At 38.1% G+C, this 26,611-nt stretch overlaps 1 protein-coding gene across 15 annotated transcripts in view; it reads right to left on the bottom strand.

The window, feature by feature from the left end:
• The window catches only part of LOC311616575 (uncharacterized protein), a 413,605-nt gene that overhangs the window by 15,307 nt on the left and 371,687 nt on the right, over positions 1-26,611 (bottom strand). For 3 of the 15 annotated variants that reach the window (XR_014793923.1, XR_014793930.1, XR_014793931.1), the window contains one exon: positions 18,930-19,189. The exons of 4 other annotated variants lie outside the window; for them this stretch is intronic. The gene's annotated coding sequence lies outside the window, so the exon portion shown is untranslated. Of the gene's footprint in view, positions 1-18,929; positions 19,190-26,611 lie in introns of those variants that run through there. 8 more of the 15 variants (XR_014793924.1, XR_014793925.1, XR_014793934.1 and 5 more) reach the window with 5 other exon arrangements.

Here is a 26,611-nt window from a genome sequence, read left to right as displayed (position 1 = left end):
AGTAGGCTTGATTTTTCTTAAAATCAGAGCCCTGTTTTGATGCAGTCTTTCTCTGTGCATGCCCCTTCACTGTCTGGCATCATCATCCTCCTCTGTAAAGCAAGGAAGCCACCACATGTCCAGGCTATAATGTTAAGAAGTTTTTTGTTGTTGTGTTTTTGTTGTTTTTATTGTTGTTGTTATTTGGCTTTTTAAAACCTTCTGTTTCAACATGTAAACTACCATAACTGTCTATGACCCCGGAGATCCACAAGTCATATTGTCTTTTAATTTATCTCATTTTCAGAAGACTCATTACAGAGACTCTAGATCAAAAATATTATTTTAGCCTCAAATCATTGTCTGGGAGTCAGACAGAGAGATCTCAAGCTAAGACCTTGAGATCCTGAACAAGAAGCCACAGCTATGCAAAGCATTTATACTTCAGACAGACAGCATTGGGGAGATGGACTGATGCTTTTTGGCATTTGCAAAATATATGTAGGTAGCACATTGTTACATAATTAAGTGCCTAATTATACTTGATATGAACAAAAGTTGTAAACATTAACTTTTGTCACCAATATAATAGAGACTCTAAAATGCAATTAGCACAAATGACCACATCTCCATTCAAGGAGTGAGGCAGACTTTTAGAGGAAATTTTAAAATAATCAAATGATATATCTGTATTCATTTGCCATGTTTAAGATGCCAAATGAATACAGATATATCACTGGCTGCTAAAGCAGTGAGGCTTTCTCTAGCAACAGAGGAGGCAGCCATACGCCTGAGATATTGAGCTAGTTTGAAAGTCTCATGGAACATGGCTCCTGCATTTGATGGCCTTTTCTACTGGCCCCAAGGTCAGGGCTGCAGTGTTCTGGTGGCTATGGGAATGTAAAGATGCAGAAGGGAAAAAAAGTGTACCCAAGTAAGAAAGGCAAGTGATGTTTATTTGTCCTTCCTTTGCGTGAATGCATGGTTTATGTAAAATTCATTCCACAACATTACAAATTGAAATTCTTTTAAAAATTCTAGAACAGGTAATACATGGGGAGCCAGATTGCAAATGGCAGGCAGTTGAGCTCCCGAGTTCTGGCACCAGAGTCCATTCCTTGGCCTTTATTTCTTCCATCTTTCTCCCCCCTCCCACCAGAGCCCAAGACTCCCAATGCAGATCCATGGCAGGTCTCCCTCTTGGGTCTACTCAGATCATCACATTATTATTAAGACAACAGATGGCAAAATGAAATTCTAATAATATGTTTATACTAGTGAGAACTATTCAAATCACATCCTATAGAGTTTTAAAGAAAATTAAAGCAGGGCACAACAGTTGAAAAGTTTGCTCATAGTACAGAAATATGTCCAGAAAAATATGCAAATGTATACATCAATACAAATGTATACATCAATACATGGGGCTTAGACACGGCTGGGAGCAGCAGAGAGCCAGTTAGGTGGGGCTTTATATAAAGGTGAGCCAGAGGAACTCAATCAAATCATTATACTGATGACACTGAGTGTATATTAAACATCCATAATAAAGATCAGGTTTTCTAGAGGAAGTATAGAAACATCTAATTTTTGTAATTCTGCAAACCCACTATAATTATTTTCATTTTACAGATGAGGAAACTGAGTCCCAGTAGCTTCCTCAAGATCAAAAGAGCTAACAAACATCTCAGGCAAGATTCACACCTTGCTCTATTTCACTCTAAAGCTTGTGTTTTTGAGATTATAGTCATAATAGAATAGGTCAACTTCAAAGCATCATCTAAATGAAAAAGGATCAGTAGGGAAGTCTGGGTAAACAGGATCACTACCCAGACATTTGGGTTGTTCAAATAGTCTGGAAAGCAGTACTGGAATCGCAGAGTCACAGATCACAGGCTGCTTGTTCTTTGGTAATGGGCCTTAGTGCTGTACCCGCTGAAAAGTAAATGCCAACTCTGATGTGAGTCAGAGTTGCCTGGATCATCTCAGAGCCAAATAAATAAAATTAGTTGCTGCAAAGCCTTTGGGGAATTAACCAGAGTGGAAGTAAACACATAAACTTAGAGCATGAATGCTGATTAAGGATGAAAACAAGGGAACTTGAAGTTTCTATGAGATATGACCAAGATGTAAATGAGAAGCCAAACAGGCAAACTAGGAGAAAGCCATGCCTGAGATGCTCTATGATGGGCCCACAGACAAAAAGATGGTGAATTCTAGACAATAAGAAATGTTGATGAGATGGAAGAACCACCTGTTTTATGTAAAGCTCTGAATAACCAGATCACAGTGGACAACCACTCAAATAATGCCTTCATAAAACAGAGTGTTATTGAGAATAACTCAATTCACAGGGAGCTGAAGGCAGCCAGTATTAGATAGCCTGTCAGGGAAAATAGAATGATAATTACAGAAAAGAATCATATCCTCAAAAAAACAAAAATTAATCAAACTAAGTTTGTAAAGTCTATCTTACAGACACATTGTCTGGACTCATGCTCTCAAAAATACTGCTTTTGATCTTATGCCAATTTATTTAGCTAATTTAATAGGTGTGTCATATTACTTCTAAACTGGATATATTCTATGACTCATAACATTTTAGGACCTTTATAGTTTCCTAAAGAGTCTTAAAAAATTCTTAATCACAGGAAATAGAACCATTTCCCCAATATTAAACAATAATGTAATGGTTTGTATCTGTTGTAGAAAAATCAACCTATGGAAACACATTTAAATATTGAATGACTCCAATCAACTTGAAGTAATTCTTCATCACAAATGATAAACACACTTCATTGAATAGCACTGAGATTAAGTTGAAATATTTTATCACAAAAATATTTAGTATCTGTAAAATTTTCAAATAGTTTTGAATATACAGAAAAATTGAAACCAGTTCAGAGAGTTCCTAGTATCCTCCATTATTAACATCTTAACATTTGTTACAATGAATAATTGATGGAGTATTTGCTAAAGTTCATATTTTACTTAGATTTCCTAGTTTTACCCTAATGTCATTGTTCTGTTCTAAAATCACATCTAGGCCACCCCATTAAATTTATGTGCCATGTGTTTTTTGATGCCTCTTGGATATGCGTTTCTCAGACTTTCCTCACGTTGGATGGTCTTGACAGTTTGAAGAGCACTGCTCAGGTATTGTGTAGAGTGTCCTTCAATTTCAGTTTGTCTGAAATTTTTTTTTATGATTTACCAGGGATATGTGTTTGGGGAAAGAAAGCCACAGACATGAAGTGGTTTTCCATTCTCATGACATTGATGGTCACACAGCATCAACATGCTTTTATTGTGTTGGGTTTTTTTTTTTGACATGCTTTTACTGTTGATGTGAACCTGGATCACCTGGCTGTGGTGGCACATGACACATTTCTCCACTGTAGAGTTACTCTCCCCCTGACCCCCCTTCCAATTCTCCATGCTGTGCTCTTTGGAAGGAAGATTCTACATGCAGCCCATATTAAGGAGTAGGAATTTATATCCTAACGACTTGTGGGCAGAACATCTAAATTATTTGGAATTCTTCTGGGAGGGTGGGGGAGGGGGAGCCAAAATGGTCATTTCTCACCCATTTATTTAATTATTTTTATAGTAATATAGATTCATAGATATTTATGTTAAATTTGGGGCCATAATCCAATGCTACCACAATAAAGACATTTTGAAAAGAGATTTATTCAAACTCATTGGCCAAAATGGCCCTGCACCTTTTATCTCCTGGCTGAGCAAAAAGACTGTGAGTGGAGCAAAGTACTTGGATGTCATGTATACCTTCAAGACTAAGATGTTGAGGATTGCCAGGAAGGCATTTTACAGAGACCATTACAGAGAAAACACAGATATATACCAGTGTTCCAGGGGACTTTCCCCTCTATTTCTGATATAGTCACAATAAAATTCAATATACACTCAGTGGCTTCAAAGTTAAGCATGACTTTATTATTGAAATTCTTAAAGCAGATACTGAGTCAATACTTAACTCTCTGAGAGACAGCTTTGATGATGTAAGTGGGTATCATAAAATCAGATGCACTAAAGACATATATTTCAGATATAATTGTGAAAAACATCTGTTTTTCTAAAACTATTTACAAAATGGTGTCATACTTGAAATATATAGGAATAGAATTGGGAATTATGGGAATATGCCATATATTTTACTACATAACATGTAATAGCCCAAAGTAACTTTAGGCATAAAATTCCTGAAAGGACTTCATAATAAAGAAAAGTACAATGAACGTTGTGTGACAGACAGACACAGAACACAGTGCCAACTGGCTGGAAATAAAGACAATAAAAATTTTATGTATTCATTCATTCAACAAATATTTATATAGCACCTGCTATTGGTCAGCAGCTGTAATAAAATCTGGATATAACATACTGAGTAAAAACAGTTACAAATTCTTCTCTCGTGTACTCTGTTGGGAAGATAGATAATCAAAGAATAGCACTGTTGAAACCTGTGCAGGAAGGGGATAACTCAGCAGGCAGGTGCTCGAACCCTGCAGGTTCACAAATCTTCAGGAATGGCCTTTGCTTGGCAGTGGGGAAATGACCTTGTGAGTCCTTGAAGTATCCCATCAGAGAAAAGTGTCTTTGTGGCCTCGGGCCACAACAATATTTAATAACTGATTCATTGCAGAAAAGACTGAGAATGTATTGCTGGAAATATGAAGAAAAAGAGGAGACTGATATACTCTAGAGACCAAGAGGAGTTCGTATTCAAAAGGAGGAATTTTTTTAAATGCTATTAAGAAATTTTCTAAGAGACTATTGAAAACAGAAGGTCACTGTAAACTTAGGAAAAGCTGTTTTGATAGAGTGATTAAGAAGGAAGCTAAACTAGAGAGGGGTGGTTGAGAATAAGGAAATGTAGAGAGAGAAATGTGTTTAACAAATTTGGACATAAAGGAGAGGGAGGAAAGAAAGGGTTGTTTGTATGTGTGCAAGATGGGAGAACTTTAATTAAGTTTTAAAGTCCAGTAAAAGAACCCAGTTGAGAGGGTATAATTGACAATACCTTGTAGAAGAGGTTACATTGATAGTGTAAGCTTCTTTAGCCGTCAGGATTAGACTGATGTAACTAAAATACTATATTCTTACATATTCAGGTAAAACCAGTTAGCAAAACGATACTTTTCATAATATATTTTGTAGAAACTAGTAATAAGTCCAGGCCCTGCCAACTTCTCCGGTTTGCTCCCATACCATTCTCATATTGGTTTCCTTATCTTCCTTAGCTCTCCCTGCCTTCTTCACAACTTGCTATGTCATGTCCTTCTCAATTAGATACTAACGCATGCTCTTCTTGTGACTGACAGTGGCCTACACTCTGCCCAGGGCCTTATTTTTTATCCAGTTTCTAGTCTGGTAAAAATGTTCAACAAATAATTAGATAACTGAAATGTACTCAAAATACTCACTTAAGCAAAAAACCCTCTAAAATGCAATATGATTTTAGATATTTATTTCATTCTGATTCTGGTTTTTGGTTACCAATATAATATTTTTACCAATATAAGTTCAAATCATATTTAAAGAGGATGTTGGAGTATTCTAAGTATTTTGACTTTATGTAATTAGCTATATTCTTAGATCCAGATTGATTTCCCACAAATACAATAATGTATGCATGAGCCATCTTATTATTTTATCATGAAAAATAATATTTTCAAGTGAACAGATGACTGTACTTAGCATATAATGAATTCTTTCCTACTAAGCAAGCAATATATAGAAAGCCAAATTTCAATCAGAATGTCAATCAATTAATTTACAATGGAACTGTCAAGTCAATCAGACATTCTTGTCAATCCTACCAATGCCTTTTCAGCCCAGACAAGCTACAACTGCAGGTTGATGAACCTTATATAAAAATGTGATTGGGAACATAAGACAGAACAATGTCTTCTAGGAGCAAAGAGTAGAAGCAGGACTTTTTTTTTCAAAGTGGCACAAATGAATTGAGGGCCTGGCAAGAAACTCTTCTATAATTTGATTGTCTTGATAGCTATATGACCCTATCAGTGTTTTATGTGAATACCTAGAAGATCTTAAGAAGTTTCTTTTATTTGTAGGACATAGTATTGGTATAAGAAAGTGACATAGACCAGTGGTCATTAGAGCCCCTAAATATGGGTTCAAATCGCAGTTTAAAACTGAATTTCTTGGCAATAAGCAAATAACTAGGAATAATCCCTAACATTTTCTAAGCTTTATTTTCCTGGTCTTAAAATATAGATACTTTAATAATCATGAGTACCTCAAAAGCCATTTTGAAGATTTATGAGAACAGTGTAGACAATGCTTTTAGCACATACATGGCACATAAAAGAGGCTCAATTTATCAGTAGTGTAATGTTCACTGCTAGTCATGTTCAAGTCCCATATTCAGGAACTCCAGACTGTGCTTTAATGAGCACCAACAACATTTGCCTTTGTGATTTTTCTTTCCTATACTTTCTTAGTCACTAACCATGTTATATTTATACAGCCTTTCACAAAACAGGATACAAAATTCTGATTATGTTTCTGATTATATTGTCCAGTCCTGCCTCTCACTTTTTCCCAGAGACTACCTTGATTAGAATCTAGGGACTCTGTATTCTTTTGAGTCATATATTTATAGAAAGTTTTTGATTAACTATGATATATAAAAATCATAACCATTTTGAAGGGCTTTATGCAATTTAACTCTCAGCATACAATGTTGTATCCAAGTTATTAGGGTATACTTTCTCATAATGTGCATATATTAACAACATAGTGCCAGGGTATTTCTCAGCATCTGCTAGGGTTCAGGAATCTGGAAAAGGTGCTGTGCATAAATGAATGAAAAGGCTACAGAAGAAATAAGAATTTGAAAGGCACAGGGAAAATCAGGTAGAAACTCAGTTCTACATAGTAACTAAGCTCCTGGAATCACCAGACCCAGCGCTTTTTATTCACACATTTTCCCTCTAGCAAAGCAGATATACATATCAAAGGTAAATTCTGGTAAACAATAAAGGATGATCAGGTTTAGGGAATTGCTCTAGTAGCAGGTAATAATATGCAGGTTCTCAGGCCTGGTGAAAGAGTCCATTCTACCTTTTGAGGATTTCTCTCATTTATTATGACCCGCTGGACTTAGCATCCAGCAACATAGTTTAAATTTCTTCAAAGAACTAATATGGGACCAGTCCAATGAACTAATATGGGACCAGCACCTTTGAACTGATCCATAGGAATCAATACCTAAAAGAAAATACTTTTGCACAGATATTGCTTAGAAACAAGCTTCAGTCTGTTAGGATTGTCATTAATGAATCAAGACTCAACGGGGCAGAAAAATGGATAACAGGTATGCAGGGTCTCTTCGGAATGCAAGTAGCTGATTCTAGCTGTAATCTAATCAGCCTCATCAAAATGACAGAAAATATAAGCCACTGAATATTCACAGGATAGCTGAGCAGAAGCCTACCTGTTACCAAGATCTTCAACAAGAGTCCAAGTGGAACAGAGGGCTTGCCTCTTTTTCAGCAAGTAGCAGGGAGGCCTTGATCAAGCTATCTTGTAACTTAGCAAAGAAGTGTGCCTGTCAGTTCACACAACTTCTTAAATGTGCCAATCAGCCCTTGCAACAGAGAGGTTTAATGATCATAAAACATACTATATATCATGACATATAACACTGAGTAATTTAGGACCTGCAGGATTTTTAGGGACATGGTCCAACATCTTGAGAAGTCCCTGAACTCTAACATAGCTAGGAAACAATTGTTTAAGCCTTCAAAAATTCTGCAAAGAAAAAACAAACAAACAAACAAAACAAAACAAAAAAAACAACCAGCTTCTAGCCTTCTAGCATTTATAAACTAGGCTCAAGCATCTTAAAAAAAAAAAAAAATAGAGCTCAGCCATCTTGGCTCAGTGGTTGAGCAATGATCTATAAAACAGGAGATCATAATTTGATTCCTGGTCAGGGCACATACTCAGTTTGCAGGCTCAATTTCCAATAGGGGGCATGCAGAAGGCAGCCAATCAATGGGTCTTTAACATCATTGATGTTTCTATCTCTCTCTTTCTCTCCTTTCCTCTCTGGAATCAATAAAAATATATATTTTTTTTAAAAAACCACATAGGGGTTGGCCAACACTAATGTAAGTCATAGCAGTTTCAGAGAGCAAAGAATAGACTCATGACAAACCTGAGTTATTTGGTAATAATTATGAAGGAATAATTTTGATTTGAATGTTTTATAACAGGACTCCTTGTAGGATGAAATAAATTTTGAGCAAAAGTTTTGGAAAAACAGAGTGATTTAGTTTAAAATTCCATCTTTCAAGTAAAATTTTAAACCACCTAAAAGGGAAAGGAAGGAAGTATTCAAAAAAGGTAACAGCAACAAGGAAAACAAAATTCCCACCATCCAATTAATCTACATAACAGGACCAAAGAATTAGTCCCTTTGATATTTTAAAGCGTTTAAGATGAAAGAGACAGATTCCAGAGGGGGGGGGGAATTAACTCTTTCTATTCCTATTTGTATCCTGTTTCCTTGTTAGGAATCTGAATTTAATAATCTCTACAATTTCTTTCTCTACATAGATATAGGGAGAAATGAAGCAGTGATGAAGGCTTGCTAGATCATAGAGTGACAAGATACTATACTTCATGCTGGCTTCATGAGATCTAGAAAGTGTTTATCAGGTTGACTTAGGATAAAGTATTAATATAGATTATTAAGAACCATAATTTTTTATTGAAAAAAAATTTGTAATTTTTAATGATATAATACTTATGTTCTGACAAAAACTCTATAAAAAGTAATTTAACTTATATGTGATCTAGTTTTCTCATTAGCAAAAAATGTTACTAATATAGTAATAGGAGAAAAAATATATTTCCCTAGGACATGTCTGGTTAATAAATTACATTAAAAAAAAAACTAAGAAAAGAGAAAAGATCCATCATCTTTATTAAAGTGTGCTAGTGTGAAATTTAAGGCCCAGAGATAGCAATTGCTTTGGTCTGATGATGGTCTTAACCATTAGTGAGAAGGGGAGTAAGAGCCCCCTGGGAGAGGGGAGTGGAAGGAACCTTTCCTTGTAGAATATTCAAGTCTCAAAATGCCAAAATTTTATTGAAAACCTAAGGAAGACATTGTACATCAAATACACCAAAGCTGCTGTCAGCATACTCAGAATTTACCTTTCTTTTTAAAGGCATATCAGAGAAAATATATTTTGTGCTTATATATGCTGTTCATGTTTTGTAAAATAGATCCAGCCTCTCTCCTAGTGCATAACATATAATATATATTATAACATATATTTCCTATGATGGGCATTTGTAAAAAATGCATCAGGCTCAGAAATACAGAGATTACAACTATTAATCAAAGGAGTTAGAGTCTCTTTCAAAATGGAATCAGAAAAGCTTGATTTGTTAGTTTGATGCAGAATATTATCCACAGTGTTTTTTATGTCCTCATGCCCACTTAAAGTTGAGAGAGTGTGGTTTTCAAAATGCATGTCTTGAAACATTGTGCTGGGCACTGAGGATGCTCAGATAAGATAATTGGCCTCCAATTCATGGGCCTCTTATGTTGCTGTGAAGAGGAATAAAAAGAAAGTTAAGATTAGAGTACATATAACAATACAGTTAAGGACAAAGAGGCAGCAACAGAACATTATGCTAAGTGAAATAAATTAAACAGAGAAAGCTAAGAGCTATATGGTGTAACTCATATGTGGAATATAAAACTGAAACTCATGAACACAAACAGCAATGTGATGTTTGCCAGAGGGAGGGGTTGGGGGCAGTAAGGGGTCCTAATATGAGGTGACAGGAGATTTGACTTTGGGTGGTGGGCTCATGGTCCTATATACAGATTTTGTAAATTAGTAATCCACACATGTAACCTATATGTTCATGTTAACTAATGTCACCCCAATAAAATTTAAAATAATTAAATAATAATAATAAAGATAAATAAAAATCACCCATGGGGAATTGCAAATAGTTCAAAGTGCTCTTATAAGTAAGGGAAATTCCATTGAAGGCTTTTGTAATCCAAGTGACTTGAAATGTAACCTGTATTAGAGGAGGGAAATAATTTACTAATTAATACTCATTAGTTCAGTGTCATCTGAGCAGGTTTTTTTAAAAAAAATAGAAGAGGCCCAGTGTACGAAATTAGTGCACAGGTAGGTTCTTTAGGCCTGGTAGGCAATCAGGGCCGACCTGTGGGGCAACCAGTAGGGCAATTGAAAGGCCCCCCGCTAGCCCCCACCTTGGTTGGCCTAGTGCTACTCCTCAGCTGGCTCCACCCCCCGCTCTCACCACTGGTCACCTACCTCTGCAGGGTGACAGGCGGGGAGATCAGGGAGGCCTGGCTGTCACCGTGGGCTGGGGGCAGCTTCTGCATTGAGCATCTGCTCCCTGGTGGTCAGGGCGAATCATAGCAGCCAGTTGTTCCACTGTTCAGTTGATTTGCATATTAGGCTTTTATTATATAGGATTTTTAAAAATTGATTTCAGAGAGGAAGGGTGTGGGAGAGAGAAAAATCAATAATGAGATATAGGGTAGCATGGGACTTGGTTGGCATGTCTCTAAGGAGGATTCTCCAAAAGGTCCAGGGGTCTCTGAGGGACATTGCCACAAAAAAAACAGCTCCTAGCTTGACTTTTCCAAACAACTCTAATCCACTGGGGTATTATGCCAGAATCTCTATGTCTAGTTTCTAAAGACCTGACCTCGTAGAAGTATTGACCATACATTTTCATTTGGTATCAATTTTCATTTGGTATTAATTATTAATTGATACATATATTTTCTCAAGGATACTTACCCTGCTGATTATACCTAGAGGTGAATTTGAATTCAAGGTATTGTTAAAATAAAAAGCCAAGGAGGCAGATGAGCAAGACTGCAGTGTTCTTTGGGGGAAAAAAAAGATATACAACCTTCTCAGGAGCTGTTCAACTATGCCTTCCTCATACATGTTTAGTACACAGGTCTCCATTGAATGAATAATTAATTACTGACAGTTGGCAGATTACAAAAGCAACTTTTTATCCAACATCTAATACTCTTCAGAAGAGATGGACCACACAGAAAAGTGAGTTAATTACACTGTCAGGTAGTCACCTGCCTCTGCAGACCACACAGAAGAAAAAAGCAGGACCAGCAGAGTCCTCTGCAGCAGCACGCATCCAGTTCAATAAATGAGAGGGCCAGGTTATCTGTGCTTGGAAGCCCACAGATGACTTTCCCCTGGGTAAACCCATTCAAATCTGAAAATGCAAATCCCGCTCAGATCCCAACTAAAGGCCACCGAACACAGTGGAATATAAGGCATATTATTAGCTCTCTTTTGATGAAAGGCAGTTGACTGGATTCCCAGTGACTTGGGCGCATGAAGGGTTTCAGATGCTGTGTTCAGGTGTCATTTGAATTCACATTTTAACTAATAAATCACAGTATGTTCACTTGTCCTATTAAAAAAACCTGTATTCTACCTTACCAGGTCTGAATAATTTGTATAAAATTGATTGCTACAGTTCTCACTAGAAGCTCCTAATTGCATTCCTGGTATAACTTAAAATGATAACCTTATCTTAATTAGTAGCATGATGCAGAAATGCTTTTGAAAGCCTCTGAGAATTAACCTGCATTTTTAAACAGAAGCCCTGGGGCTTAAAAAACAACTTAAAAATATTCCTGTTGAATACGTGAGCTAATGTTCATTTATCAAAACTACAAAAGGATATAATCACATAGTGAGAGACTAAGCATTGCAGCTAACACCTCCTCTGATCAAGCAGTGTGCATTTCTCTTGCAGAATCACACGTAATGTGATAGTCAGGTCTACATTTCCAGGGTGCCCATTGATCCTTGGTGCCCACAGAAGGGTCTCTCTCTGATTATTCTAATGAGACTCACCTCCTTAATAAGTGGAGCACTAGCATTGTGAAAATGAGTAGACACAGGGAATTAATCACCATAAAGAACACCTCCGGTCCTCCCTTAGGTTCCACACCAGGCTTCTCCCCCAATCAATCCTAGTTCAATTAACTCTGGCTTTTCTCATCCACTCCAAGCTTTCCAACAGCCCTTTTTCGTCCATCCACATTTGCAATGTCTCAGTGAAAGAAAAAGATTCGCAAAGAAAGAGATTCCCTGTGGGAAAGGCTATTCTCTCTATGTGTATATTTGCCTTATTGCCACCTGGTCAAGAGCTACACACTGGTTCCCCGATGATAATCATTGTCTAACAGAGCACACCAGGATATATAAAAATTAGCGTTCCATCCACCTTAAATGAGGCAAAGACAAAAAGACTTGGCAGCAAGTCATCAGAACAAAAACTCAAAATAGATGTTAAAGATTCAGCAGAACAGTGCTTACAAATTGAGGGGCCTTTTAATGCTATGCAGCTTTGCATATGTATAGTCTTAAATGTCCAGTCAAGGAAATATATTGGGTAGATCATCCTATCATCCCTAGAACTATTGCCACCTCCAGAACTATTGCCACCTCAAACACAGGAGAAAACAGGTATGAGTTAATAAGTTTAAAAACAATCTTTTAAAAATATTGTCAGTACCTTCATCAATAGTATTAAACACTTTTAAAAATGTCTACTATATTCAAGGAGTTGTGTGTTGTAATTGCTGTGAAGGTAAATTGCTCTTATAAAATAGTAAAGTATCATTTTATGTGGAGCCTCTCTTCAATAAGATTCATTATGTCAGAGAAGGATTATTGCATGGCATATATAGCTATATACTTATATAATCATCTATATGTTGAAATTCTCATTCATGTATATATCACTGGGCACATTTTCTCTTATTTAAAATTCTATCTCTGGGCTTAAGGACAGAAATTAAAGACTAAACATGTATTAGCACTGTGAAAATTCAGCCTGACAAACCCTAGTGGAAAAGACATTTTAATCAACAGATATTTCAAATCTGTTTAACAAGACTGTTTGTTCTAAAGAAGGAAAGACCTCAGATAATTTAACTTGCTTTTAGTTTTGCTGGTGTGACAACCACATACTGATTGCATCTTCAGATTGCAAACCCTAAGTATTTTTACCTTTGCAGTTATAGTCTCATTTACAACGTTAATGTACTAAACAGGGACTGCATAAAAATATTCAATTATTTTCAGACAGCTTATGTAACATTGCTGCTAATTCTAATGCCCAGCAAGCATAATCATTATAACCTCTGCTGTGATCCCAACAAGGATTTTCAAGCTCCTTATAAATGCATTAATCACCCCTATGAAAGTCACTGCCTGCTTTTAAGGAATGAAGATAATGTATGTTACCGGGATTCCACTGCATGTAGAATCATTAAAGAAAGATAGACCGGAATTTATGATTAAGCCTTTGGACAGCAGGGCACCATTTTAACCATAAAAATTACAATCTGCAAGGATAGTGGCTAAAGCAGAGGAACCATTAAATACTTATAATTAGCATCAATCAAGGTGACACTACTGTTGACAACTTTATTACTTTAAATATACTAATCAAATATGTCTGCATTGAGATGGAAAGATTGATAGACAGAAAGACATCCTGACATAGCATAATTTAAAATGATCTTCTCGAAAGGTAACAAACAAAAAATGTATTGGCATTAGTCAGATGGAATCCAAACACAGTTCTCAAATGGAGAAACTCAAAATGGACCTACTGAGTTGGAAGGGTTCTCATATGGACGCTTTATCACCAAGTATTCCTCCAAACAAACCCATATTTGTATGTCACTTCTGTACAACCTACTGGACTTGCTTAAATTTGTATAGGACAAAAAAATAATATAACTCTGGGTAGTATAAGTTTCAGGCAGTTCTGTCAGATAAACAAACAGCCAAGCACTCAGCCAGGCATTTACTCACTCTCTAGCCCTCTCCTTCTGTGTGCACATGGAAGTGAAAGATAAAGGGAGTGTTGAACTTGGTGTTATTTACATAATTACAATAGGGGCTGTCAATATTACCTAATTGCATTAGTGCTCAATTGCATAGCACACAGACTCTAAAATATGCTGTTTTATTATTACTGCGCATATAAATATTTCAGTCTAATGAACAAGAAGCTGCTCAGCATCTTTGCCACCCCTTGAGCCCATATGGCATTAGACCATAATGACTGTAATTTTTTAAAAGGTGCTCTTCTCCAAACAGTTTCTGACTGTTCAATGTTCACAAACCGAATCCTTGAGGTTGAGAGCATAGACCACAAAGAAAGGATGTGAAGTAGTTCGCAGATAACAGTCTGGCTTGGCATCCATTCAGAATTATGGATGAAGATTTGGCAAAGTACCTCCCAAGGGGACAGCTTCATCTCTGCCAAATGAGATTATAATGGCAAAGGCTTTCATTATGAAGATGACAAGCCCCAACAATCATTTGGCTCCAAAGTTCAACTTTATTTATAGGTTCCTTAATTGGTGCATCTACCACTAGGTTTAAAGTCCACTTTAATTCTCTCTGAATTAGACACTTGCTTCTTTCAGAAAAAAATTGTGTTTGTTCATCAAAAACTGGACAGAGATGAATCAATGAAAATTCCCTATTGTTTCTTTCCAAGCAATGGAAAGAGCACTGAGGAAAGAGGAGGGGAAACAGAGTTGCTTCAATTGGAGAGAGCCAATTACACAGAATGCATTACCCACAAGTCTCTGAAAGAGGAGCAGCTAACTCAAACCCAGTTCCTTTTTTTAATTTCATGGTTAAGGGAAGAAGATTTTTCCAATATAGCATGATAGCCTTACAGAGGCAAAGTAATGAGAAAAATGCTGCAATTGGGCTATTGAAAATCCCACTAGTTTAAGGCAATATCTATCAAATCACTTCTCAAACATTATTCTGCAATTTCTAAAGGTTCCATGCTCTGACCTTTTCTCAAATGATCACAACAAACTCTTCTGGCTCTTAAAAGCATAGTAGCTTATTTCATTTAAATAGGTTTATACAGCTTACGGAGTTATTTTACACATATTACCTCTGTGAGGTAGCTATGATTATTTCCACTGTACAGATGAAGAAATAGACTGGGAGAACTTCGGAGTCCTTCCAATAGACCCCTGGATGTTAGGTCTGCTTACTCAAAACCCTCTTCACTATACTGTACTGACCCTGAGTTGTCTTGCAATGTTCCAGAACTTTATTAATTAAGGAGAGAAACCAAAAATTATAGATGATGATTATCTATAGTAAAACACATTTTACAGAGTACTTTCAGCAAGAGAGAGCTGCTGATGGAAAACCAACAAAATGTATAATGAACATGAGAGAATCCTTCTAGTCTGAACATGGGTTTGCTTTGTTTGGAGATTGGTCATCTTTCTTCCCTACTCCAAGATTTTGTTTTTCACTATTAAGAGTCATTTGATTCTCACTGACGCACAAAGAGTTGGGAGGGTTGTGTAATATTGCATGAGGCTGACCTTACCACTGGTGGAAAAACTGCCAGCCAGACACAACGTGTCAGCTAAGAATGACTCAGGGATGGGCTCAACAGTATCAAAGACCTTTATATCAAATCCTTAACAAAGGAGCTTAGTGTAAACAGGACTTCAGAGCTGGGAAATGACACAAGAAGAGGACAGTCACTTCCTCCTCAGAGGACATGGCTTTTGCCAAAATTTGCTGAAATGTGTCCACATTAGTTCCAAATACACACGAATTAGAGGACTCATATCAATATATGCTATGTTCTACCAGGGACACAGAGAATAGTGTAGTCAAAGGCTGGGAAGGGGTGGGATCTGGGTAGAGGAGGGAAATGGAGAAAATGGGGGGACATCTGTAATATTCTCAACAATAAAGATTTTTTTAAAGTATTTAAAAATCTGTGCTGTGTTCTAGGTCCAGATGAGGAAATATTTGAGGCCTGGAAAACTTTCTTCCCTAGTTCAAAGCTATTTACACTTTTCAGTTAATATCACTTTTATATCAAAAAGAAGAAGAAAAAAAGATGATAACATTGGAAGAGCTAAGTGGAAGTGGGAGAACTAAAAAGAAAAAAAAATATCTGCATGTAAAACTACATAATAGATACAAAGGAAAAAACCTCTCATCTAATAATAATAATGGCAAGAGTAGGCTCATTGTAAGCACATCCTTACTACCTTCTCTTTTACAATAAATACTTCAATGCCTCTTTCATTGTTACCCCAGCTATAACTCAAGTATATAACTTCAGCCCTCAGTTGACTACATAAATACAACTCATGTGAATTAATTTAAATTTTTTTCAATTTTTAAATATAGCTAGGAATATTTTTAATTACATTCATATGTTGCAGAATGAAGCCATTATGAGTAGAAAAATTGAGCTATAGTAAAGACATTGAGTTAATAAATAATATGGAAAACTTTGGTAAATCAAATAGGCTTATCAGTATAAATGTTCTCCCAACCTATCCAAAAATAATCCAAAAAGTCATTTTAAACTGTATATATGCTGTGTTGTCATTTCTTTACAGTGATGGATGAGAAGATATAATTTAACTGAAGCAATTTCTGTATCAGGCAATGAATGATATAAAGTGTGTAATAAAGAGACTTTTCACTGTGGCACACACCAAGATGGGTTTACTCATCAGTGGTGGTCAGTAAAGATGCATGGGAAAAATTGTGCTTGGCAGGAAGACTACAAATCTACCTATACTAATGAAAGCCTAGATGGCCCTCATGTGATGCCCTCACGTCATCACAATATGGCTGCTCCCTTGTCATTACAATATGGCTGCCCTATGTTATCACAGGATGGCCACTACAAGATGGCCAGCAAAGGAGGGCAATTGGGGGCAACCAGGCTTATATGGGAGGCAGTTAGGGGTGAGATCAGGCCAATAGGGGAGGGCAGTTGGGCACAACCAGGCTGGCAGGGGAGGGCAGTTGGGGGCAATCAGGCTAGCAGGGAAGTGGTTAGGGGGCAATCAGGATAGCAGGCAGAAGTGGTTAGGGACAATCAGGCAGGCAGGCAGGTGAGTAGTTAGGAACCAGCATTCCTAGATTATGAGAGGGATCCCAGATTGGAAAGAGTGCAGGCTGGGGTGAGGGACACCCCAATACACAAATTTCATGCACCCTCCCATACACGAATTTCATGCACCAGGCCTTTAGTCTTATCTAACAAAAAAAAAGCAATATCTGCCGAAACCGGTTTGGCTCAGTGGTAGAGCGTCTGTCTGCGGACTGAGAGGTCCTGGGTTCGATTCCGGTCAAGGGCATGTACCTTGGTTGCGGGCACATCCCCGGTAGGGGGTGTGCAAGAGGCAGCTGATTGATGACTCTCTCTCATCGATGTTTCTAACTCTCTTTATCCCTCTCCCTCTCTGTAGAAAAAATCAATAAAATATATTAAAAAAAAAAAAAAGCAATATCCACATCATTCCAACACACAAGATGGCTGCCCTATGTGGTCAAAGATAGCTGCTTCCATGTGGACACAAGATGGCTGCCCAAGATGGCCAACAGGGGAGGGCAGTAGGGAGCGATCAGGGATCAGGCCAGCAGGGGAGGGCAGTTGTGGGCAATGAGGCCAGCAGGGGAGGGTAGTTAGGGGTGACCAGGCTAACAGAAAAGGGAAGTTGGGGGCAACTGGGCCTGCAGGGAAGGGCATTTGGGAGGGGAGGGGGAACCCAGGTCTTCAGGAGAGAGCAGTTGGGGGGATCAGACTGGCAGGGGAGTGGTTAGGGAGTGATCAGGCTGACAGGCAGCAAGTGGTTAGGGGCAATCAGGAAGGCAAGCAGGCAAGCAGTTGGGAGCCACCAGTCCTGGATTGGAGAGGGATCAGGCTGGGCTGAGGGACACCCCCCATCCCATGCATGAATTTTATGCACTGGGCCTGAATAATATAAAAATGCTAAAGAAATTTAAGACATTAATTTATAACCTTCTAATGGCTAATTTGGTCCAACTTTGAAAGTAAAAATTACATAAAAGGAACAACATGCACTCTTAACATCCTAGAAGAAATTATTTCAATAGTAAGCTGTATGACTGGTGGTGGTACTGCATGGTCCAATGAACTCTGATGGAAAATAGAAAAAAAATTCCTACAAAAGAAGTTGAAACCTCCTTTGATGTGTACCTCTCAAAGAAACAGACAAATTGGGTTATCCATACGCCTGACTAGTTACAAAATATATTACCAATGCAATACCTATAGACTGATTTCTACAATCATGACCAATAGCTCAGCAAATTAAACTAAATAGAATATTGTGAATAAAAAGCTCACAATGAAATGTGACATACAATACACAAACATATTCAAAAGGAGGATACTCCTGAACATCAAATTATAATTTCTCTTTCAATTCTAATAGCACCCATCTATCTAAATCTGGGTTATAGATATATAACGTATAACAGATAGTCACTCTCCTGAAACAGGGCAAAAACATGCAGCACTTCAGGGATCTAGGTCAGAGTTAAAAATATAAGCCATAAATTCACTAATGCTAGAGGTGAATGAATAGCAAAGAAAATGAGATAGTCTCTATTACTTTGTATTGAAGTACATAAAAGGTTTGAAATTATCTTACAAAATATGTCTGCTTTCTATCTTTTGTATTCTCTTGGTTTCTGTCCATTATATGGCTAAATCCACTATACATCAAATAAGAGTAAATCATTTCTAATTTAATAGTTACACAAATCCTTTGAACTCATACATTATTGACAATGACATAGAATATTGACCTTGAGTGTATAAAATATTGACTCACTTTTCTTTCTTTTTTTACATTTTTCCTAGATATGAAATGATTAGAATGCATTTTCCACAGGTCGTTTTGTTTTGCCCAGATGTACTCATAATCTATTGCCTAGACAGATTGTTCTTCTGAGATTTTGTCTAAAACAACCAAATCAAAAGAATCAGTGGCATACTAGATAACAAAAGATTATTTTATTTAAATACATCACAATAAAGCTTTGTGGCACATGGCCTTAAATCAAAAAGGAAATTGTATAAGAGGTCCTAACAAATAATCTGCAAAGAGAGTAGAGAGTTCCAGAGAGAAATAAAATGAGGCCCCATAGAGTCATATGTGTGGTGGGTGGCTCCTGAGCAAGGAGGAGGACCTGGGCTGACAGCTGGGCTCTTTCTTTTCTCTCTCTCGTCAGCTACCTGGTCCTGAACAAATCTTCGATGTCCTCACCTGAAACATAATAATATTGACATTACCTTACAATGTTATGGGAAGAAATAGAGAGGGTATATGTAAAAGCATTCTGTACCCAACAAAATATTACAAACTCATAGACTATAAACGCAAACACTATACATATATAAGTTATAAACAAAAATACAGGCAAACTAGTTGTGCTGATTTGAAATTTATTCATTATAACACAGATGTGCAAAATTTAATTTTTTTAAAAAACCATAAACCTGTGTTTCCAGCCCTGGCTGGTTTAAATTCAGTGATTGGAGTGTCAGCCCATGGACCAAAGAATCACAGCTTTGATTCCTGGTCAATGGCATGTACCTCAGTTGCAGGATTGGTCCCAACCTCAGTTGGGGTGAATGCCAGAGGCAACCAATCAGTTTGTCTGTCTCAAATCCATGTTTCTCTCTTTCTCTCTCCTCCTACCTCCTCTCCACTCTAAAAAAAAAAAAAAAATGTGTTTCCCATCACATAATTGACCTCATCTTGATCAAAAGTCTTCATTCTCACTTGGTATAAAAACCAAAACAAAATAAAAATGTAAAGTTTGTTCATTTGTTATGACTCAGGTTCTTCATTAAATAGTCAGTTTGGGATACATTTTACTCTTCCTGGTTTTCCTCTCCCTTCCCCCTTCTCCTAACAGATGGCATCACCTCAAGAAATTTATGCAATATTGTGGTGGTGGGAGCGGAGCATCTGCAGCCATTAGTGCCCTTCCTGGGTGGGCTGCATCCTGAGTAAGACAAACCGAATCCAGCCTTCTCCTTGGGTTTTGGTCTCTACCTTCACTCTACCTGTTCAGAAGTGTTTGGGATGCTCCTTTCAGCATAGGCATGGGGCAATGTTTGCTTCTGTCTGTCTTCCCTGATTGACCATACTCTTCATCTCAGCTCTCACTCCTCACTCCTCATCTCAGAGACCTGGCTGTGTGCAGTGTTGGCACCTCCAGTGGAGAGGAGCAGTCTCTGCCCGATTACCCTTGCTCTCAACACAGGGACCCCTAGAAAGTGTGCTGACTTCTACAAAAAGCTCAGTTCAGTATCTCTGCCACACCAGAGCATCTCAGCCAATTCTAAGACATGAGGTACCTGGAGGAGAGGTGAGTAGAATGGCCCTTTCTCAACATGCCCTTTTCAACTCTACTGCCCACCCCACGGTGGTTTAGAGACTCCCAAGAAGCATTTCCTCTGAGTTGGGGGGAGGGAAGTTAACAAGGCCTCTTTTGCTCTCATCTCCTTCCTTAACCTTCTTGTTTTCTTTTTAGATCACCATCCTTTTTGTTCCTATTCCCAATCTCTCATCAAGCATCATTTGCACCACCGGGGGGAAGGAGTGGGGAGGTGGCTTCCATTCCTATGTGGTTAGGTCCCACTTTCATAAGCTTTAGTTTATATCCTCAGGCTTTCTTCTCAATATGTAAATGGCAGCTTTAGCCTTTTCAACAAACCATAGCTTGTGTAAAAACTTTGGTAGCAAATGCACAATGACACATTTGTTCTAGAATAGGCTGTATCCACCCCACACCTACAGCAATAAAGGCCATTGATTTTACGACTATGGCAGCTGCAGGGCAACAAGGTTTACAGGGAACTTTTTTTTTTAAAGCATCACGGCATACTTAGCGTTTTTTTTTCCTTACTATATAAACTAGGTAGTTTAAGATTATGGGAGATTTCAAGAGTTTCTTGAATAAAGGAAGAAAAATTACTTTGTGAAATAGCAGTCAGGGAGATGTAACTAACCCATTTTAGAGACGACTGAATGAAGGCTCAAGAAAGATAGATAATTTTCACAGCACGTGAGCAGTGAAGCAAAAATTTAAACTCAATTATTTATATGATAACTTCAGTGTTCTTTTTACTATCGTATAAAACCCTAATATGAAAATCCACCGAATGGTGGAACAACCAGTTGCTATGACATGCACTGATCACCAGAGGGCAGACACTCAAGGCAGGAGCTGTCCCCTGGTGATCAATGCATTCCCACAGAGGGAGTGCCACTCAGCCAGAAGCTGGGCTCATGGCTGGCAAATGACAGTGGTGGAAGCCTCCCTGCCTCCACAGCAGCCCTAAGGACCCCTCGGGGGATGTCTGCTTCCCAACTTAGGCCAGCTACCCATGGGGAATGGGCCTCAGTAGGCGGACATCCCCCAAGGGGTCCTGGACTGCAAGAAGGTGCAGGCCAGGCTGAGGGATTCCACCAGCACCACCCCCAGTGCACGAATGTCATGCACCAGGCCTCTAGTAAATATAGAAGTCCTTGACAATGTCAGTCAACCCAAAAGGGAAACCATGAATAGGAATTCCTGAAACTTCCTATACAAACAACAAAACTACATGACCTCAAAGAAGATTTAAAAATGGGAAATCCTGATCAGTCATTAAACTTCTTCATTCATTATTTTCTTGATTCAACTACCATTTAGTGAATACTTCTGAAATAACAAATATTGTACCATGTATTGGAAATCTTATAAAGGTAATTCTCCCTATTCTGAATTAAATCCCAATATAGTGGGGAAGACAAGAAGATGTAATTATAACACACCTAAGCAAATTCAGTGCTATATGATTTTAAAAAAATAAAATCCTGTATACTAAAAGCGACCATAACGACAGAACAACCAGAACAACTGCTCAACCAGTCACTATGCATTGACCTCCTCTTGGTCCCTTTCCCTGGTCAGCAGGCTCTCATTGCTTGATGTCTAACAGGGACCCTAGGGTGGGTGGCAGGGAATGTGGGTGGTGCCAGACCAAAGCCCCCACCCTGCTGGTCGCCCCATGCACAGAGGGCAACCTGTGGTAGAGTTGGGGCCAGTGACCAGGCGGGAGTGGCTGACCTCGCAGTCCCTCCCCTGGCCATAAGGCTTCAATCACCTGATGGTGAACAGGGAACCAGGGTGGGTGGTGGCGGAGTGCGGGGGGGCGGGGTGAGGGGGAGCAGGACTGGTGAATGGGTGGAACGGCTGACCTCTTGGTCCCTCCCCACTACCCACAGGCTCTGATCACCTGGGATGGGTGGTGGGGATGGGGGCAGTGCCAGGCCAAGGTCTCTGCCCCGCTGGTTGCCCCACACACAGAGGACAACCTGCAGTGGAGGTGGGGGTGGCGAATGGGTGTAACAGCTAACCTCTCCGTCCCTCCCCCAGCTATCAGGCTCCAGTCGCCTGATGGCAAACTGGCAACCCAGGTGGGTGGCAGCAGGGGACAGAACTGGCTGTCAGCAGCCAGGGAAGATGGCCCTGGTCACAGGCCAGGCCTAGGGATTGTACCTGCACATGAATTTCATGCACTCTAGTATATATATAATCCTCACCTGAGGATATGTTTTTAATCATTTTGGAGAGAGAAAAAGAGGGGGTAGAGATGAAAGAGAGTGGGGGCGGGGAAAGAGAGAGAGAGAGAGAGGGAGAGAGAGAGAGAGAGAGAGAGAGAGAGAGAGAGAGAGAGAGAGAGAGAGAGAGAGAATCATTGTTTTTATACAAGTCTGGAAGTCTGGCCTGGGGATCAAATTGAACTGCAACCTAGGTATGTGCCCTGACTGGGAATGAAACCCACAACATTTTGATGCAGAGGATGATGTTCCAACCAACTGGGCCACCTGGCCTGGGGAGTGCTATATGATTTTAAGTATCATGAGGCTCTCAGGGTTCACAAATAAATTTTCTTATGCCTCGAATGTTTATTAGAATTAATAGTAATTCTACAGTCCCAACACATGTTGAGATGTAAGGGATTACGTCTTAGACAGTTGAAAACGCTTCTCTCAATAAATCTGCAAATCACAAAGAGAAAGACAGAAATGTAGAGTGTACAGCAACTTGGAAGTCATGAGAGCCACCCATCTCCACTTCTTGCCTATTTCTCACTGGCCAATTTACCTTTCAACAATCTAAATGAACTAAAAACAGTCCTCTTTGGGGCACCTGCAGTTGCCTATACACACACATACTGCATTAAAAAAAAATTGGTAAACTTCATTAAAACATCTTCCTCAAATATGACCTTTTCCAGTGATCTCAGAACAGTGACAGGGAGAATCCCCGCAGAGGAATGTTGTGACTTTGAGTCAGCGTTTCGGTGTCTGGTTCTGTGAAGGTTTTATGAGAATAGTGCAAGATTTCCTTTGATAGCTAAGAGTGACAACAGTATTCGAATGCCAAATGTGGTGAAAGGAAAAAGTAAAAAATGTGTCAGAATTCTATTCTTCCAAATCTCAAAACTCAAACACCTGCCCTGTTATATTAAAATCCTTGACTTAAAAATGGAACTTGCTCTGGTTGGTTTGGCTCAGTGGGTAGAGCATCAGCCTGTGGACTGAAGGGTCCTGGGTTCCATTCTGGTCAAGGGCACATGCATGTTTAAGGGCTCATCTCCTCTCATCTCTGAAATCAATTAGATAGATAGATAGATACATAGATACATAGATTCATAGATGCATAGATATTTAAAAAATGGAACTTAACAAGCTGCTGCATCACTTAAAATTATTAACTCCATTTAAAAAGTGCAAATTATCCCCTAAATACTAAATTGTCTAGAGACATTTAGTAAGGAAAACAAAAACCCATATCCATTTTTCCTCTCTTGTGAAAGGGGATCATTTACATAGCCATATATATATATATATATATATATATATATATATGCTAATTACATGCTAACATAAATATTTAAAATATAATCTATAAAAACAGCCAGTCAAAGAATTATCAAAATCACACAAAGGCAAAAAAAAAAAAATAGATCTGCTTGAAAACAAATTCTGTCATCTTGCTTATTCATGTGTAAACATCCAATATGCTCAATGCTTTGACATCTCTATTCATCTCAGGTTTGAATCAGCTATAACTATTTGACCTTTAACTGTGTTATTGATTCATCAAAAATTCTGAAATATGTTACATAGGGGACTAACATCATATGTGCAAAAATATTTTTATGGCATCCTGTTTTAAGTGGCAATTCCCATAAGGATTTGAGAAACCCTAAAGAAAGAGAATGTTTTTATTTAATTCACATTTGTACAATTATTCATACCTAAAAATGTATTTTTTCACTACGCAGCTTATATTTAAAACATCTTTTGCACCTGTGTTCCCAAAAATGCTTGACAAGAATATTCTAAAAACTCCAGAGCTGATGAAAGGCAAAGAGAATTAGTGTTCTATTTTTGCTCTACTGGTGCAGTCAGACTTCTTTAGGCAAGATCTAGGCAAAAGGAAAGACACCCCCTGGATTAAATGGCAAAAGTTCCAAACTTTAACTCCAGGTTCCTCTGCCTCAAGCAGCAAACTGGCTATTGCATCTTGCAAACATATGCAGAAAACTAGGCCAAATATGATTGATAAACTTGGCCAAGTTCTTCCATGTGACCGACTGTGACAGTCAAGCTAAAGTTTCCAATGTCAATTTTATCTCCAAATGAAAACTTTTTTTTCATTAAAATGTGTTAAAGTTAAAGATATACATAAGATAAACCCACCTCACACGTTTGGAGTAAAAAGCAACGCATGTTTTAAAATAACAAATATGCTATATTTGTCTTATTGAAAGGAGTGAATGTTTAGAATAAGATGAATATTATGGAAACAGAGCAGACCATACCATCTTCTCCACACAGCTGAGTATTTAGAAGCATAAGGAAGAATGTTTTCAGTGCTTGTGCCAGGCAAATGCCTTCTAGGTTGACCAGAGCAATGGGCTGTCTTGACTAAATCTCTCTTTTGAAATTTGAAATTTCAGTATTTCTAGAAGTTCTACTAATTGTCAAATATAAGATTAGATAGACACATGCTTTAAAATGTTGATAATCGACTTATATAAATGAATATCTCAACACATGTGACATTTTGTGGCATCTGCTACTAGGAATGATGATAAAAATAAGAATGTGTATACAGTCCTTGTTCTCAAAGACATCACTGCAGTAGTAGACACCTAAAACTCAGCCTACTTTGCTGTTTCCACCGGGTGCTTTGGGCTCTCCTTTTTCAAGCCATTTTCCATTTTGTCAAGTTAGATGGAATGACTGAGTTATTGTGTCTGTTACATGTTTCTGTATTAGAGTGACAGTTGTTTATTGCACCATTACCAAAAGCTGTGTTCTGACAGAGTGCATATCACACATCAGTGAAGATGAAACAACTTTGTCCTGGCTAACTCATTCAAGAAAACCTATAAGAAAGATATGTGTGAGATTAATATATGTGTCTATAAGAACAGATACGTTTTTATCTCACATAACAAATATATTGGAACTGTACCAATTGTATATCTTTTTATATTTACATAAGGGTTTTTGTATTCCTAGAAAACTCTCTCAGTACATATCCCAGACACATCAACAAACCTTATACCACCTTATTTATTTGTCTTATTTTTCTATTTATTATTTTTTCTTATAACAACAAACTTTCTCATTCTGCTATTTGCTTCCTCTTGTCTTGTAAACAGGCTCAAATCACACTTATCCTTGAAAACCAACCATCTTCCCATGTCATTCATTACCTGTACATCAATCCTCTTCTTATCCAAACTTTTTGGGAAAGTGGGATATCTTTAGTGAACCATCTTTTTTACTCCATATTCATTTCTGAATCCAGTGGATTCTGGTTTCAATATTTACAATTCTATTGAAACTACTTACTGCTAAAGTGAGATAATTTTCTAAATTGCAAAGTCTAGTGGAAACCTTCCCTCACTAATCTGATTTACCAGCTCTGTTAAATTTGGTCTTTTTTATTGCGCCCCTTTCTTAAAACCAGATGTTCCCTTGAGCACTTTATTCTGAATCAGCCAACCTTTCTGATTTTCCTCATTCTTCTCAACAATCCTCTGCAGGATTGCACAGCCCTTATACGGACTTTGGAGCTAGATTATCTTGACTAAAATGTGTTTTTCCATTGATTGGCTGTGGGATTTGGGGCAACTCATTTAATTCTTTCTGTTCTTCTGTAATTTGGGAATTATACTAGCATTAGTCACTCAACACCTATTGGCCAAGTGGTGAGGTTTGGGGTGTATTCTCTGTTGTTCTTATCAGTTAGGCAGACACTCAGACCCTGGGTCTTAGAAATGGGACCTTCTCCACTCCGACCTGCAGGTCTGGGCCCGAGATGTATGCCTGTCCCTTAGAACACTCTTTCAGCTGCAACGAGCTTTCATGAGTGTCCTAATAAGAATTTATTGCTCTTCTCTATGTAGGATTAGGTTTTTATTCCATAAGAGAGAGAGAACAATAGAGGCGGGACTTCCTGCTTTTCCCTCAACCACAGCTGATCCACTCTGCTAGGCCTGCTTACAAGAATGATTTCTCAGGACATCTGTTTTCTGTGCATATCTTATGCATCAGTAGAAGAGCCTGGAATACTGCAAATTTCCCGTATGTCTGCAGTTGGCGGTT

This window comes from Pipistrellus hanaki (assembly GCF_964339955.1).
Source record: "Pipistrellus hanaki genome assembly, chromosome: 2".
NCBI lineage: Eukaryota > Metazoa > Chordata > Mammalia > Chiroptera > Vespertilionidae > Pipistrellus > Pipistrellus hanaki.
The sequence above is the reverse complement of the archived record's forward strand: the minus strand, read 5'-3'. Positions and strand labels throughout refer to the sequence as shown.